A 16,847-nucleotide genomic window follows, 5' to 3' on the forward strand; every position below is an offset into this window, starting at 1 on the left:
AAAGTAGGGGTGCATTGGTTTCAAAGGGTGGAGTCACAGCCTCCTAGGTTTAAGAGTCAGATCTTCACCAACTCAGTTCCAGAGTGTGGGTCTGCCATTCATGAGTGCCATGGGGATAGGGCCGCTGCTCAAAGCTGACGGGATAGGGCTGCCATGCCCAAGGGGCAGAGCAATGGGGCCTGCCGGGGTCAAGGGGTGGGGTTGCCACTCAGATAGACTGGGAGAATGGGGTTGACCAAAGCAGAGAGGGCAGAGTTGTCATCTCAGTGGGCTTGGAAGGCAGAGCTGAAGCTCTACCCAGAAACCAGAGGTGTGGCCAACACCCAGTGTCTGGAAGACAGGGCCATTGCCCAGATGGTCTCAGAGAACAGAGGATTGTTTTCAAGCCTTGAGAACTAATGTAATTTGTTCTGCTGGGTTTTGGACTTGCTTGGTGCCCATTATCCCTTCTTTCCCTCCAGTTTCTCCCATTTGTGATGGAAATGTCTACCTTGTGCCTGTTCTACCATTGTAGCTTGGAAACTGATAACTTGTATTCTAGATTTTATAGGTTCACAGATGAAAAGTAATTTAGCCCCAGGATAGAGTATGCCTAAAGTCTCACCCATATTTGATTTATATGATTCAGAAGATGAGATTTTGGACTTGGAGTTGATTTAAGACTTTTGAAATGATGTGATGGAGTGAAGGTGTTTTGCATGTGGCAAGGACATGAATTTTGGGGGGCTAAAGAATGGACTGTTATGTATTGAATTGTGTCTCCCAAATTCATGTCCTATTACCAGATGTCTTCAGCTGGGTTGTCTAGAGAAGTAAAACCAGTGAAATATATATATACACACACATAAACATAAATATACAGACTGCCACATCTGTCTCCCACGGAGTGGCTGTTTCAAACCGTTGGCATTTGGTTTAGCAGCCTAGCTCTTAACCCCTGAGTCACCAGGGCTCCTTAAATACATATATAGAGAGATTTATTTCAAGGAAATGGCTTATGCAGTTGTGGAGGCTGGCAAGTCCCAATTCCATGTGTCTGGCATCAGTCTGGAGGCTTCTCCTGACTCCCATGGTTGCAGGAGATGGAGAATCCCCAAATCTGCATGGAAGGTGGCAGGCTGCTGGCTCACATCCCAAGATCGAGATGAGAGGATAATGACTCAGATCCAGGATCGAGAGGGAGCAAGCTTTGCCAGAACATCTATATACTGCATATTGGATGCAGGCCACAGCCCCAAGGAAACTCCCCTTTCAACTGATTGGCTGATCAGATCACAAAATAGAGGATGATTACATAATATCTGCCAAACCACTAAGAATCATGGTCCAGCAAAATTGACACAGAATCTTAACCATCACACCCCCTCTTCCCTAACTGTGTTTTTTGAATTTCCTAAATAAACTACTTGCTCTTAAGTCCTTTTGTCATGGTAGGATTCTGGAAGAACTCAATCTAAGAGATTTGGTTCAGATGTGGTGCTAGGCAGCAGATACGTAGAATGACATTTGTCATGGAGGAAAAAGACCCCAGACTCAAATTTAATCAAAAGAGATTTTTATTAAGCCCAGACAAATGAGGGACCCTCTAGTGTGCACCAGGCACAAGAGACTAGCAGAATCCACTGCATAACAACCAGGCAGTCTTGGAAGAAATACAGCCAGAATGCTCTGTAGATGGGAGGATTGCAAGACTTAGTCACAAGTACTTTGGACATGTTATCAGGTGGGACCAATCCCTGGAGGAGGACATCATGCTTGGTAAAGTACAGGGTCAGCTAAAAAGAGGAAGATCGTCAATGAGATGGACTGACACAGTGGCTGCAACAATGGGCTTAAACATAGCAATGATGGTGAGGATGGTACAGCATGGGACAGTGTTTCGTTCTGTTGTTCATAGGGTCGGGATGCGTTGGAGATGAGTCGACAGCATCTAACAACATTACCTTACTTGAACATCTGAACAGACATCTTACCAAACAAGATATGTAATTGTTGTAAGATATTGTCAAGTAAATATTGGCTCATAGCAACCCCATGAGACAGAGCAGAACTGCTCCATTGGGATTTCTAGCCTGTAATCTTTGTGAGAACAGGTTGCCAGATCTTTCTCCTGTGGAGCCACTGGGTGAGTTTGAACCTCCAATCTTTAGGTTATGCACTTTAACATTACACTACCAGGGCTCAAGGGAAAGGTCCCACTGAGACATGAATTTGGATAGCTGGATTCAGAGTCCAGAGTGCTTACCATTATACAGTGGAACCCGCTTTAGGAGCCCTGATGGCGTAACCGTTAATTGCTTGGCTGTTAACCAAAAAGTTGGCAGTTGGAATCCACCTAGCTGCTCCACAGGAGAAGATGTGGTAGTCTGGTTCTGTAAAGATTACAGACAAGAAAACCCTTTGGGGCTACCCTTTCATATGGTATCAATACGAGTCGGAATTGACTCCACGGCAGTGGGGTCAATATGAGTCAGAATTGACTCCACGGCATCCAACAACTTTACCTACACTTTCAGTTAGCCGCTTATTATAACCAGAAAGGATACAAGCGAAGAGATACATCAGACTAGGTCTGGGAGAGTTTCAGGCATGGGTCTTCCATCATACTGGGGATATGCCACACCCTCTCCTGTGTATGGATATTCCTACCAATCCAAGAAGCCCCAAGAGAGGAGGCTCCAAGGTCCAGTGTTCCTTAGTCATTGGGACTTCATGCATATGCATGATTCAGTGAATTTGTGTGACTGACTTCATTATGTCTCATCCCTTCCAGAGGCCTGTTGCAAGGGTACTCCTTTGCACATGCTTAAATGTTTCCTGCATGTTTTAGAAAAACAAAGACATTTTGATTGCTAAAGAAATTCCAAGGGTTATTTTCAAAAACCAGAGGTAAAGATGAAACCTAGTTCTTTGTCCCACATACTAACTCAGAACCATAAAAGGGAGGGGGTTCTTGAAAATGCAGTTTTCTATTAGAAAAAGTTGATGGAATAATGCAGTTGTGTAAGGGAATTAAAAAAAAAAAAAAAAAGAGGTACCTAATAAGATCTGAAATGGCCAGTGTGAGGATTGGGTGCAATTCCTTGTTTGCTGATTTTCTTTTCACCCTAGACGCAGCCATCTTTCATAATGTTTCTAAGAGATGAATGTCCTGTAACAATGACATAACTACACTGCCACGCCTCCCTGTCACATACCCGTGTAATCGCCATACTGTAACTAATTAAAGAATATATACCTTTTAAGCCAACCGCCTTACAGAGCTTGGCACAGGAAGTCCTCCTTACAAGTTTAGCTACAGGAATCTATTTTCACGAGTTCTGCCACCGGAAGTCCTGCCTTAAAATGAACTACCAATCAAGTATTGTCTTTCATAATCTAAGCTTGTAAGTACCAATCAAGTAATGTGTTTCATATACATCGTTTCCCCGCCTATAAAACGCACTGCTCAGTTGCAATTTTGAATTACTGGATTCTTTTTTTTTTGCTGGAAGTAGTTCAGACTATTTCCAGCTCAAGGTGTCTCTTTTCATTCAATAAATCTCTCAGTTTTACATTAATTAGAGTATGGATGGTTATTTTAAGACACAGCACAGAAAACCAGAGCCACTATTAAAAAAAAGGAAGTCTCAACCTTCTGGATATCATGATCTCCCAATCCAGTGATTCCTCAAAAATTTTTTTATTGCATTCAGTAAGAATTACTCAGGAATCTATAATGTACACTAAGCAGGTGGAGTCTTTGGAGCTCCAGCTTCAAGCAGTATACCTCACTGCTACTGAGATTCTTGTACCCCATCTCATCGATAGTAATTGCCAAGGAAAAAGGACCGGAATAGAGTGGATAAAACAATTGTGGTCAGGAAAGATTTCATACAGTATTGTCTTGGAAAACAATTAAGATAATTACTAATTTAGCCTAAAACATAGCTCTAGTTTGATCTTTGGAGTTTCTGTCGAAACTGCACATAGATAATTCTTTCAAAAGAGGCCAATGCCTATGACAAACATTTTTCACTAATTAATTTAGACCATTGTTTGGCTTCAAGTTGACTTTTAGGAGGCCGATATTCAAGGCTCAAAGCTCAAAGTCATGTCAACCTCCTTGGATTCCACAAGAATTAAAACTCTGTTTCTCTCTGGAGAGAAGCCCCTATCTGCATTTCCTACAACACTTTTATCATCTTGTTTACCTTCTGTAAATGAGAGGCATTTGTGAGAGATTAGGAAAGTGGAAGAGGAGAAACTGTGACTCTTCTGCAGGACTGTGGTTAGGCACCAGAAGTGGCTTTGTTTTACCTCTGGGTTTTCTCCTAAAAATAACCCACTTTGGTGTTGCAGGCAGTTGAATTTCCTTGTACTTTAGGATTTCCTATAATTAGTCTGTTGCCGGGTGGAAACCCCAGATTTTGCTTGGCACAACTCATCATAACTCACAGGTAGAGGTGGGAGAGAAGAAAGGCACCTTTATTTCGTTGCAGAAGGAAAGGAACAAGACTACTGAAAGGCAGCTTGGAGAGGTGGGGTTTTATGGCAAGCAGAAAAGGAAATGCAAATTTATCACGAATATTCAAGACTGACTGACATGGAGGCAGGCACCAAGAGCTTGAGCATGACTGCATTTTCTTCAGAGAATGGTTCCAATTTCCCAGGATGGAGGAAGAGGAGGATTTTCCTTCACTGGCATGTTAAATCTCCACCCAGAGGTGGGATGTTTACGTGTATTTTGCACTTAATGAGCTAATAGGTCACTTAAAGTGTTAAGATGATATTGAAAACCTGCTAAAACTGGTTGAGGCCAGCAACGGCCATCCTGTGGTTATCTTGTCAAGGAGAACTTCAGAAGAATGTGTGGCCTATTCTGCTCAGTGTAGGAAGATAAGCCAGAGTAGGTGTGTCCCTTAGAAGGGCTAAGGGAGGCTGCCTGTTTCAAGTCTTTTTCATCTTTGCTTCATCAGCCCTTTCAATGGTCGTTTGTCTAATTTTCTGTATTGAATTTCTTTTTACTTAAAATATTTGGATTTGTTTTTGGTTTTCTGACTGATTTTTGATTAATACAATTGGGCAAATCTAACTCCCTGAAGCACAGCTTCTGAGTCCTTGAAGATTAGCCCTGTGAATAAAATCTATTATTAGCTGGGAATTAGCTTAAGCAATTTTTGTCTTTGATCACATAGTCCTGATATATTCCACTCATACCTATTGCTACAATTGCTCAACAACATTCATCTCATTTTGAACGCATGATGGGGACGACAGATGCCCTTGGAGAAACGGAGGGTTGCTACGATAAAAGGGATAAGGTTGACTGAAAAAATAAGAGAAATCATGGAAAATGTGACTGTTCATTCTATATTTTTGTTTAGACTTCAGGTAGAATAGGTTAGAATGTCCTTAGGTGGTGCAAACGGTTTACGTTCAATTTTTTTTTTTTTATTAACCTAACGACTGGCAGGCTTAATCCACACAGGGGTGCCATGGGAGAAAGGCTCAGAGGTCTCCTCCTGTAGAAATTACAGCCAAGAAAACCCTGTAGAGCAGTTGTACTCCGTAAGACATGGGGTCACTATGAGTTTGAATCAAATTGACCACAACATATTTAGAGTAGGTTAGAGACATGGGCCAAAGGAAACAGAAAAGGAAGAAGACATTGCTCACTGAAGTAGAAAGGCAAAGGGAGAGGGAGAAGTGATCATGAGTGCAACAAAATCCAGACTTAACATTTCTGCTCAAGTCTGGAACTTGTTACCATCTATACCTTGATGCAGGATTATGTGGCTACCTGCTCGGAATTCACGGAAAGTGAGTTTTCCAGGAAGCATATGGGAAAGCTACTGCATTTAAAGATAAATGTTAGGAGGGCTTGACAGAAAAGAGGAACTTTTCTGCTAAAGTTTGTCCTGTGAACATTCAGAGGTTTTTGTTATAACTTGAATGGACAAGAATAGTGAGAGCAAGCAGTATTTGCTTTTTCTACAGTGTCTTCAGTACTACCATGAAAGGGAAATGGCTTAGAGACATTTCCCATGCTGACCCCAGAAATTCTTCACTGAGACCTCAGCTGTCTTCTTAGGTCAATGTTCCCAAAGATTATTTTGTAAATTTGTGTAACATCGGCTGTATCACAAACCACCTGAGGGGCTTTTTAAACTTCCCAGACCTTAATGCCGGAGAAATGTGGAGAGATCTCTAAATCTGTAGTTTGAAATTGGCCACCAACTAATTCTTATACACTGAAGAGTGTGGCCCTTGCTATAAGATGCTTCTCTATATGAGCAGACATGTCTCTACCAATCCTAGGGGGTGAGATTGAGCTCGCTCTTTGGTCTCTTGAGGTAAATCCATATTATCTGAGTATTCTGCCCTGTGGCTGAAAATAATTTTGTTAAATTTGTGTAGGTCGATAATGTTGGCAGTTGAATATATGTAGAGAGCATGCTTGAGGCACAATTTCCGTTAAAAGTTTAGTCTCAGAATGTTTTGTCTGATGCTTGTAGGGTAATCACATTATCTAGGAATCATTGAAATCGTAAGGGAGAAGAAAGCCATCTCAGATAATTTTATAAGGATTAAGTAATTTTATATACTGTATTTTTTCAATACTGAGTGATATTTTTTCACTTTTTAATCAGTATATATATATGTACACACATGCATATATAGCAATACACAGAATTTGCCTTTTTGGAAAGCCTTTTGTCTCAGGAGAAGACAACTTTCATTGCAGTCAGTGAGACAGAGCCATAATACACTGCCCATGCTGTCTAATTTTAATCTGGATTTCTAGACTAATAGATACGTTTTTTGAGAAAAACATGTTTTTCCTTGGTGGTAAAAACTGGAATGTGAAACCATATGTCCAAATGGGTCTTAACCAAGTGACCATCTGAACCTTTCAAAATACATGTACCCAGGAAGAGTGCTGTCTGGGTGCTGTTGCCAACAAGATATTTTGCAAGACAGACAAAGAAAACATGTAATCATCTTGTGATCATGGTATAAACATCCTGTGAAACTTGGTTTAATTGCTCACTATGCTATTAATAATCAGTAATGGATCAGAGTCTGATTATTACAATATTCGTTGATTTTCCTGTAATTGTCCTCCGTTTGGTTTGGTTCCTCTTTTAACCCCATAAGAATACTTGTATAAATGGGCTACATAGTTCCCCAATTGGAATTGTCTTAAGCCCTTAATAAACCTCTCTGTTTTAACTTGGAACAGTGTTCAATTTTTTCTCTACAAAATTTTTATTAAATTATTTCTTATAATTGATGTCTTTGATTTGAAGATATATGGTATTTCAAATAGCAGTAATTCCTCAACCAATGACCATTCAATTATTCATTCATTTATGCATTTAAGAAATATTTCTTGACTACCTGCTAGGTGTTCAACATTGTTATAGGTGTAGGGATAAACCAAGAACAAAGCAAAACAAACCGGTTGCCGTTGAGTTGATTCCAACTCATAGCGACCCTATAGGGTGTAGGGATAGAGTGGTAAAAATATTTAAGTTTCTGCCATCCAGAATTATTAACTAATGACTGAATATATATTAGTGATATTTTTCTGGTTTTATTCTTAAACCTGCTTATATAATATTTCGGTAGATTGCAGGTGGCCAAAAATGGCTAAATAAGAAACTAATGTTGAATCCTTCTCAGAAATGTCATGGTATGGAGTTTCCATGTAAAGAAGTGTGCTGGGAAAAAAAAAATATGCTTATAACAACTATTCTTTACATTTACAAAGGACTATCTGATAGCATGTGATCAGGAACTGATCGTACTAAAGGAAGAAGTCCAAGCTGCACTGAAGGCATTGGTGAAAAACAAGGCTCCAGGATTTGACGGAATAACATCTGAGACGTTTCAACACATGGATGCAGCGCCAGAAGTGCTCACTTGTCTATGCCAAGAAATTTGGAAGACCAACTGGAAGAGATCCATATTTATGCCTATTCCTGAGAAAGGTGATCCAACCAAACACAGAAATTATTGAACAGTATCATTAATACCACACGCAATCAAAATTTTGCTGAAGATCCGTCAAAAGTGGCTGCAGCAGTATATCAACAGGGAGCTGCCAGAAATTCAGGCTTGATTCAGAAGAGGATGTGGAACCAGGGATATCATTGCTGAGGTAGGATGGATCCTGGCTGAAAGGAGAGAATACTAGAAGGCTGTTTACCTGTGTTTTATTGACTACACAAAGGCATTCTACCGTATGGATCATAACAAATTACAGATAACACTGGTAAGAAGAAAGGGAATTTTAGAACACTTAACTGTGCTCATGAGGAACCTTACATAGATCGAGAGGCAGTTATTTGGACAGAACAAGGGTTCCTGAGTAAAGTCAGGAAAGGTGTACGTCAGGGTTTTATCCTTTCACCACACCTATTCCATGTGTATGCTGAGCAAATAATCTGAGAAGATGGCCTATGTGAAGAAGAACAGGACATCAGGACTGGAGGAAGACTCATTAAGAACCTGCGTTATGCAGATGAAACAACCTTGCTTGCTGAAAGTGAAGAGGACTTGAAGCACTTACTAATGAAGATCAAAGACCATAGCCTTCAGTATAGATTACACCTCAACATAGAACAAAAATCCTCGCAACTGGACCAATAAGCCACATCATGATAAACGGAGAAAAGGTTGAAGTTGTCAAAGATTTCATGTTACTTGGATCCACAACCAACACCCATGGAAGCAATAGTCAAGAAGTCAAAAGACAGGTTGCATTGGGCAAATCTGCTACAAAAGGCCTCTTTAAAGTGTTGAAAAGCAAAGATGTCACCTTGAAGACTAAGGTGTGCCTGACCCAAGCTATGGTATTTTCAATCACCTCATATGCATGAAAAAACTAGACAATGAATAAGGAAGACCAAAGAAGAACTGACACTTTTGAAATCTGGTGTTGGCGAAGAATATTGAATATACCACAGACTGTCAAAAGAACAAACAAATCTGTCTTGGAAGAAGTACAACCAGAATGCTCCTTAGAAGCAAGGATGGTGAGACTGCATCTTACATACTTTGGCCATGTTGTCAGGATCGGTCCCTGGAGAAGGACATTATACTTGGTAAAGTACAGGGTCAGTGGAAAAGAGGAAGACCTTCAACAAGATGAATTGACACAGTGGCTGCAACAATGGGGTCAAGCATAACAACGATTGTAAGGATGGTGCAGGACAGGGCAGTGTTTCATTGTGTGGTATATACGATCTCTATGAGTTGGAACTGACTCGACAGCACCTAACAACAACAACAAAAACATCTGATGGCTAACAGGTGTCTTAGAAATAGGGCAAGAGATGAAGATACGAGGCTGACTTTTGGGAGGGGAAAAGTTAATCCTCCAAATTTAGTATCTTGCCCATAAGGGGGTGCATCTTCCTAATACATTGATGTTTCCTCCTTAATTTCTGAGTCTCACAGTCTTTTACTGTGATCTTAACCTTTCTTTGCACTTAGCAGTCAAGACCCAAGGACACCAGAGGCTCTAAAAATGAACTCTTCTCCAGGATCAGTGATTGTGCTATTCTTATTATTTGGTAAGCAAAATGGCACTTAAAGCTTAGAGACTTTTGTTCTATTATTTCAGTGTAATCTTTAGCCACAATTTTCTCCAAAGGGGAGAGCCAGATCATACCCAAGGTAACCAGAAACTGCTATTGGTATTTTTTTTAGGAGGAAACAATGGAGACACAGTGGCCCAGACAGAAGGCCAAGTGACCCTCTCTGAAGGGGATTTTCTGACTGTAAACTGCTCCTATACAGCCAAAGAGTACCCTACCCTTTTGTGGTATGTGCAATATCCTAATGAAGGTCCACAGCTTCTCCTGAAAGCCGCAAAGGACAATGATAAGGGAAGTTACAAAGGTTTTGAAGCCACATACAGTAGAGAAACATCTTCCTTCCACTTGGAGAAAGCCTCAGTCCAAGAGTCAGACTCGGGTGTGTACTACTGTGCTCTGAATGACACAGTGACAGGAACTGCAGAGGGAGCTCAGCACAAACTCTGAGCATCACAGATGTGGCAGGCAGTTTAGTCTTTAATACAGTGTGCCCCTCTGGTTTAGGGACCAGGAGCTAGTATACTCTCGTTGTCACCTACCACCCACCCCAGGAACTATTGTTGTCATCTACCATCCACCCCAGGCACTCTAGTTGGTGTGAAAGCCATCAAATTCCGCTTTAAGAACACAGTAGAAGAACATAAGATGCTTCAGTGGTGAGAGTGAATACAGAGTTTGTCACCAGTTCCTCAACCTGGGCGGAAATTAGTGATTTTAAAAATATAAAATCTCAAGTCAAGTTCATTCTTGCGTAATATTCTACTCCCCTGACCTTGTTTCAGCTCTTATAGGCAGATATTGTGTTTATAGATACACCTGGGGCAGATAAAATTGCATATGCTGTTAATCTGACTATACTAGATTGAGTCATTTATGTTAGGCCCCATGTCAGCAAACTGAAAGCTAACTAAATTTCTATTTCTTGTAAATGCTTGACCCTCTCAGAAACAGAAACCTAAGCTAACCAATTAAGACTTGCCTGATCAGTTTAACCCAGTTCAAAATTTCCCCTTAATCCCAAATAAGGAAAGAAAATGTCTGCCATCCAATCTGCAATTGCCTGGTATAGCTTCCTTGTTCCTGTTTGTCTGTTGTCTATAAGAACTCTTCCTCCTTGTATCACTCTTGGTAGCTCCCTTTCACTTTTAGACCAGATGCTGCCCCAGATCATGAATTGCTAAATAAAGTTAATGAGTTGGTGAAATTTTAATCTCGTTGAAATTTTTTTCTCACGATGTTTAATGTCTCCCTGACAAGCTGGACAATAGGAAGTGATTTCCCTGGGAATCTTCAGCCCAAGAAATAACAAGTTCGTAAAGGGAGAAAGCAATGTAAGAAAGGAAGGAAGAGTCTTATATGAGACCACATGTTTGGAAAGATAGGGTGGAGGTTTTCTTTCTTCCTCTCTTCTTTTCTTTCTGTCTCTCTTTCTGTCTCTCTCTCTCTCCTCTTCCTTGCTTTCTCTATCTTTCTTTCCTGTGCCTGGTTATGCAGTGGTTAATTGCTCAGCTGCTTACTGAAAGTCAGTTCAAACCCACCAGCCACTCTGCAGGAGAAAGATGTGGCACTCTGCTTCCGTCAAGATTACAGCCTTGGAAACCATATGGGACAGTTCTACTATGTCCTATAATATCGCTATGAGTCAGAATCGATTCCACAGCAATGGGTTTGGTTTTGGTATTATAGGTGCTTAATCTACATTAGTTTACATAGATGTATATAGATCACATTGCCAGTAGTGAGGAGGAAACTGAACAAGAAGTTAATTAGAAGTTTTAACCAACTGTAGATCTATTACCCATACTATGTAGCCTTCAGGATGGGTTATGCTTCAACAATAACAAAAAAAGAAAATCAAAATCTTCCCAACTGGGCCCATAAGCAACATCACTATAAATGGAGAAAAGATGAAGTTGTCAAGGATTTCATTTTACCTGGATCCGCAATTTAGGCCCACGGAAGCAGCAGTCAAAAAATCAAATGACATATTGCATTGGGGGAAAATTTGCTGCAAAAGACCTCTTTAAAGTGTTAAAAAGCAAAAACAGCCACTTTGAGAACTAAGGTGCACCTGACCCAAGCCATGGTTATTTTCGATTGCCTCATATGCAAGGGAAAGCTGGACAATGGATAAAGAAAACCAAAGAATTGATGCCTTTGAATTATGGTGTTGGCAAAGGGTATTGAATATACCATGGACTTCCAGAAGAATTAACAAATCTGTTTTACAGCCAAAATGCTCCTTAGAAGGGAGGATGACAAGACTTAGTCTCAGGTACTTTGGACATGTTATCAGGAGGGACCAGTCCCTGGAAAAGGATAACATGTTTGGTAAAGTAGAGGGTCATCAGAAAAGAGGAAGTCTCTCAATGAGATGTATTGACACAGTGGCTGCTGCAACTAGTTCAAACACAGCAATGATTGTGAGGATGGCGCAGGACTGGGCAGTGTTTTGTTCTGTTGTACATAGGGTTGCTGTGAGTTGGAACTGACTTGATATCTGTTCAGATGTTCAAGTATAGATAATGTTGTTGTTGTTGTTGTTGTAAGATGCTGTCAATTTCAACTCATAGCAACCTGTGTAACTGAGTAGAACTCTTCCATTGGATTTTCTAGTCTGCAATCTCTATGGGAACAGAACAGCAGGTCTTTCTCCTGTGGAGCCACTGGTGGGTTTGAACCTCCAGCCCTTCAGTTAAGCACTTAAATATTCTGCTACAAGGGCAAAGGGCAAAGGGCAAAAGGAAAGGTCCTATTTGACATTTGAACTTGAGATAGCTGGATTCAGAGTCCAGAGTGCTCACCATTACCCTGTGGAATCAGCTTAAGGAGGCCTGCTGGTGTAACTGTTAACTGTTTGGCTGCTAAGCAAAAGGTTGGCAGTTTGAACCCACCTAGCTCCTCTGCAGGAAAAAGATGTGGTAGTCCCCTTTCGTAAAGATTACAGACAAGAAAACCCTATGGGGCTACTCTGTCATATGGGGTCAATATGAGTCAGAATTGACTCCACAGCACCCACAACAACATTACCTATACTTTCGGCTAGCCATTTATTATAAACAGAAAGGATACAAGTGAAGAGACACATCAGGCTAGGTCTGGGAGAGTTTCCAGGCGTGAGGCTTCCATCATCCTGGAGATATGCCACATCCCCTCCTGTATATGGATGTTCTTACCAACTAAGAAGCCCCAAAAGAGGAAGCTTCAAGGTCCAGGTTCCCTTAGTCACTGGGGCCTCATGCATATGCATGATTCAGTGAATATACGTGATTGACTTCATTATACCTCTTCCCTTACTGATGCCTGTTGCAAGGGTGGGGCCAGTGTAGCCCCTATCATTTGCACGTTTAAGTGTTGCCTGCATGTTCTAGAAAAGCAAAGACACCTTGATTGCTAGAAAAATTTTCAGAAGCCAGAGACAAAGATGAAGTAGTATACCTCACTGCCAGGACAGAGGTTCCCAGGCTGCAGAAAATTCCACTGCCTCAAGCAGCTTGCTTGGCATGCCCTGTAGCTTTACATGAAAATCCTGGTTCCCCTCTCCTTAACTGCTGTTCAAAACTAGAGGAGATTTGTGGAAACTGGTTTTAGGTGCCATGTTGACATTCAGGATAGCCTTTATCTTGTTAAAGTATCTCATACATAGTAATTCCCCACCTCTGGGTGGAGTTTAACAGCTATCCTCTGAACATGTGATACATGATGTTATATGCAAACACTATCGCGCCTTCATAGTATGATTAAGAATGTTGCTGATTTAACGTGTATGAATTTCCTAATCGTAAGCTCCTTAAAATAACCTTAACCTCGACTTGCTGAACAGTCTTGGCAGTAGCAGCCCCAACTGTTTCCTTTCCTTACAAAGAAATAAAGGTACCTTTTCTGCTCTCCCACCTTGGGCTCCCCTTTATTGGCTGAGATGAGTCTCAGAGCAGAGCCTGGGGTTTCCACCTGGCAACATTGCTGTCAGATTTTTATACCCCACCTTATCAGTAGTAATTATACATTGCCAAGGAAAACGGGCCAGAATAGAACTGATAAAATGATTGTGATCAGGAAAGATTTCATATAATATCCTGTTATTTTTTAAATAATTTTTATTGTGCTTTAAGTGAAAGTTTACAAATCAAGTCAATCTCTCACACAAAAACCCATATACACCTTGCTGCACACTCCCAATTACTCTCCCCCTAATGAGACAGCCTGCTCTCTCCCTCTACTCTCTCTTTTCGTGTCCTTTTTGCCAGCTTCTAACCCCCTCCACCCTCTCATCTCCCCTCCAGGCAGGAGATGTCAACATAGTCTTAAGTGTCCACCTGATCCAAGAAGCTCAATCCTCACCAGCATCGCTCTCCAACCCATTGTTCAGTCCAATCCATGCCTGAAGAGTTGGCTTCGGGAATGGTTCCTGTCCTGGGCCAACAGAAGGCCTGGGAGCCATGACCACCAGGGTCCTCCCAGTCTCAGTCAGACCATTAAGTCTGGTCTTAAGAGAATTAGGGGTCTGCATCCCACTGCTCTCCTGCTCCCTGACGGCTTCTCTGTTGTGTTCCCTCTCAGTACAATATCCTTTTGAGAGACAATTAAAATAATTACCAATTTACCCTAAAATGTAGCTCTAGTCTGACCTTTGGAGTTTTTGTTGAAACTGCACATAGATAATTCTTTTTAAAAGAGGTCAATGCCTATGGCAAATATTTTTACTAATTAATGTACACAGTTGTTTGACTTCGAGGTGACTTTTAGTAGACCAGTATTCAAGGCTCAAGGTTCAAGGATCATCTCAGGGGAATAGCTTGGGTGGGTAACCTTGACCTCCTTGGATGCCACAAGAATTAAAACTCTGCTTCTCACTGAAGAGAAGCCTCAATCAGCATTTCCCACAATCCCTTTCTTTTATCATCTCATTTAGCTTCTGTAGATGAGAGGCATTTCAGTGAGATTAGGAAAGTGGAACAGAAGGAGAAGCCAAGACTCTTTTTATGGCACTGTGGCCAGGCTTCAGAAGTGGCTTTGTTGGACTTCTGTGTTTTCTCCTAAAAATAAAAATAACCCACTTTGGTGTTACAGGCAGTTGGATTCATTGTATTTCAGGATTTCCTATAATAAGTTTTTTTCATCTTTGCTTCATTAGCCCTCTCGATGTTTATTTTTATTTAAAATATTTGGGTTTGTTTCTGGTTTTCTGACTGATTTTTGATTAATACAGCTGGGTAAATCTAAGTCTCTGAAGCACAGCTTCTGAGCTCTTGAAGATTAGCTCTCTGAATAAAATCCATTATCATTTGGGAAGTAGTTTAAGCAATTTTTGTTATTGGTCACATAGTCTTGAAATATTCCATTCAAACCTATTGCTACAATTGCTCAACAACATTCATTTCATTGTGAACACATGGTGGGGACAATAGATGCCCTCAGAGGAATGGAGAGTTGCTACAACACAAGAGACAAAGTTGACTGAAAAAATAAAGGAAATCAAGGAAAGAGTGACTGCTCATTCTATGGAATTATAGACTGTATAGACTTCAGATAGGGTAGTTTAGGTGGTCCCTAGGTGGGGTAAATGGTTTGCCTTCAGCTATTAACGTCACTATTAGCAGTCTTCACTGGGTTTTTGTGGGTTTATTAGCAGTCTTAATCCACCGAGGAGTGCCATGGAAGAATGGCCTGGAGATCTGCTTCCATAAAAATTGTTGTTGTTGTTGTTAGGTGCCATCCCACTCATAGTGACCCTATGTTCAACAGAATGAAATATTACCTGGTCCTGCGCCTTCCTTAATCATTGTTATGCTTGAGCCCATTGTTGCAGACACTGTGTCTCATTGAAGGTCCTCCTTTTTTTCGCTCTCTACTTTATCAAGTATGATGTCCTTCTCCAGGGACTGATACCTCCTGATAACATGTTCAAAGTATGTGAGACGTAGTCTGGCAATCCTTGCTTCTAAGGAGCATTCTGGCTGTATTTCCAAGACAGATTTGTTCATTCTTTTGGAAGTTCATGGTATATTCAATATTGTTTCCCAATACCACACTTCAGAGGCGTCAATTCTTTGGTCTTCCTTGTGCACCATCCAGCTTTCATATGCATATGAGGTAATTGAAAACACCATGGCTTGGTCAGGTGCACCTTAGGCCTCAAGGTGACTTCTTTGCTTTTCGACACTTTAAAAAAGTCTTTTACAGCAGATTTTCCAAAGCAATGCGTCTTTTGATTTCTTGACTGCTGCTTCCATGGGTGTTGATTGTGGATCCAAGTAAAATGAAATCCTTGACAACGTCATCTTTTCTTCATTTATCATGATGTTGCTTATTGATCCAGTTGTGAGGATTTTTGTCTTCTTTATGCTGAGGTGTAATCCATATTGAAGGCTGTGGTTTTTGATCTTCATCAGTAAGTGCTTCAATTCCTCTTCATTTTCAGCAAGCAACGTCGTGTCATCTGCATCATGCAGGTTGTTAGTGAGTCTTTCTTCAGTCCTAATGCCCTGTTCTTCTTCATATAGTCCAACTTCTCTCATTATTTGCTGAGCATACTGATTGAATAAGTGTGGTGAAAGAATACAACCTTGACCCACAACTTTCCATGTATCAGTTTGTTATACCATGGAGGCTAGCTTGTTGTTCTGATGCTGGAAGCTATACCACCAGTATTCAAATACCAGCAAGGTCACCCATGGTGGACAGGTTTCAGCTGACCTTTCAGACTAAGACAGACTAGGAAGAAGGACTCAGCAGTCTATTTCTGAAAACAATTAGTCAGTGAAAACCTTATGAATAGCAGTGGAACATTGTCTGATACAGTGCTGGAAGATGAGCACCTCAAGTTGGAAGGCATTCAAAATACGACTGGGGGAGAGCTGCCTCCTCAAAGTGGAGTCAACCTTAATGATGTGGATGGAGTCAAGCTTTTGGGACCATCATTTGCTTATCTGGCATGACTCAAAATTACAAGAAATAGCTTCAAACATCCGTTAACTTTGCAGCCAAGAAAATCCTACAGAGCAGTTCTACTCTGTAACACACAAGATCGCCATGAGTCAGAATTGACTTAACCATGGCAGGTTTAGAATAAGTTAGAGACATGGGCAAAAGGAACCAGGAAATGAGGAAGACACGGCTCACAGAAGTTTGAGACTGGATAGAAAGGCAGAAGAAGAGGGAGAAGTGATTTTTACCTCAAACGATACCCAGACTTAACATTCTTGCTCAAGCCTGGAACTTGTTACTATCTATACCTTGATGCAAGACTGTGGCTATGTG

The sequence above is a fragment of the Elephas maximus genome, chromosome 10 (assembly GCF_024166365.1).
Source record: "Elephas maximus indicus isolate mEleMax1 chromosome 10, mEleMax1 primary haplotype, whole genome shotgun sequence".
Taxonomy (NCBI): Eukaryota; Metazoa; Chordata; class Mammalia; order Proboscidea; family Elephantidae; genus Elephas; species Elephas maximus.